The 1,532-nt window shown below is 76.6% G+C and overlaps 1 protein-coding gene across 2 annotated transcripts in view; it reads left to right on the top strand.

Annotated features, from left to right (window-relative positions):
- The first annotated feature begins 480 nt into the window (after positions 1–480).
- The window catches only part of MEIOB (meiosis specific with OB-fold), a 28,246-nt gene continuing 27,194 nt past the window's right edge, over positions 481–1,532 (top strand). For both annotated transcript variants that reach the window (XM_049637269.1, XM_049637268.1), the window contains exon 1: positions 481–578. The gene's annotated coding sequence lies outside the window, so the exon portion shown is untranslated. The remainder of the gene's footprint in view (positions 579–1,532) is intronic.

Genomic DNA, 1,532 nt, shown 5'->3' with positions numbered 1-1,532 from the left:
CCGGCACCCGTAATGGCCCACCCGGTCGGCACCTGTGCCCCGCCCCCACCCGACACGCAGGAGACAGCGCCCCGGGGCCGCCCGCGCCCTCCTCCCCGGGGGGGCTTCCTCCCGCGGCCGCACCCTCAGGCACAGGCACGCGCACCTGCAGAGCCTCGTCCAGCCGGGTCCTGGGACCCTGGGACTTCGGCTGGGCGCCCGCCCGACCTTCCGCAGCCCCGCCGCTCCTGCCTGCTGTCCGGGCCAGCGGGGATGGAAGAGCCGGGCGGCCACGCACGCTCTAGTCTCCCGGAGCCCCGCCCCTCACCAGACGCGGTCGGAGCGGGACCTCAGGGCCCTCCGAGCGGCGGAGGGAGCGGGGCGGGGCCAGAGCGAAGGGCTGGGCGGAGCACGCGCCAGGGTGGAGGGCGCGGCGAGGCGCGGAGCGAGGGAGGGCGGGGCGTAGGGCGGGGCGAAGGCCGTTAGGGGCGGGGCCTGCGCTGACGGTCTCGCGGCGGGCGGGCGGCGCCGCGCGCTGTGGAGAGGCGGCGGAGCGAGGGCAGGGCGGGCGCGAAGAGCCGCGGGGCGCGGCGGCTGAGGTGAAAGCCGCGGTCGCGCCCCGGCCGGCCTGGCCCGGGCGCGTGGGGCCGGGGACGCAGGGCACTCCTTGGGACCCCGAGCGCGCGGACCGGCGCGGTCTGTGAGGGGCGGCGCGCGCGAGGGGCCTGCGGCGACGCGTCGCGCGGGGCGAGTCGGGGTTCGAGTCGCGCGGCTCTCATTGCCTTTGCTTCCCCCTGCGTGCGGGGCGCGGCCTTCCGAAGCGGGGTTCGCGAAGCCAGCTGGCGGGAAGCGCTGTCGTCGCGGCGAGGGGACTCGGCGGCCGCGTGTCACGGAGGGTGGCCGGCGGAGGGGCGGGGGTGCGGCGGACCGCGGCGGCGGCACCACTTAAGTTGGCCCCGGGGCTCGCTGGTCGGCGCCGAGCACCTGTGCCCCGCAGCCGAGCCGAGAGGCGCTGTGGGGACGCGGCCGGGCGTCGCGGAGCCGACGAGGGACGCCGAGGGCGGGCGGGGACGCGGGCAGGGCGGCGGGAGCGGTGTTCTCTGGAGACCGGCAGGATGTGCGGAGCCTGTCTCGGGAAGAACCGGGGGGGGGGGGGCTGCGGGGCTCCTCAGGGGGCCGGGGTCGCGTCGGGGGGACTGAGCGGTTTTGGGGGGCGTGGTCTGGCAGAGGCCCGATGAGCTGGACGTTCCAGGGCTGCACCTCCGCGTTGGGACGGAGCTCCGTGCGTGCGACCGAGCGAAGTGTTGAAGGAGTTCTCTGTGGTGTGGAGAGGGGAGGGAGGGGGAGGCAAAGGTGGAGGTAGGGAGGAGTAAGGAGGTCAGGGGGATGGAGGAGGGCGGGGGAGGGAGGGGGAGGCAGAGAGGGGTACGGAGGTCAGGGAGGTCAGGGTCGTGGCGCAGGGCAGGGCAGGGCGTGGGAGGGATGGGGGAGGCAGAGAGGGGTAAGGAGGTCAGGGGGAGGCAAAGGTGGAGGGAGGGAGGAGTAAGGAGGTC

This window comes from Panthera uncia, chromosome E1 (assembly GCF_023721935.1).
Source record: "Panthera uncia isolate 11264 chromosome E1, Puncia_PCG_1.0, whole genome shotgun sequence".
In the NCBI taxonomy this organism is placed as follows: domain Eukaryota; kingdom Metazoa; phylum Chordata; class Mammalia; order Carnivora; family Felidae; genus Panthera; species Panthera uncia.
This window is presented reverse-complemented; position numbering and strand designations above follow the sequence as displayed.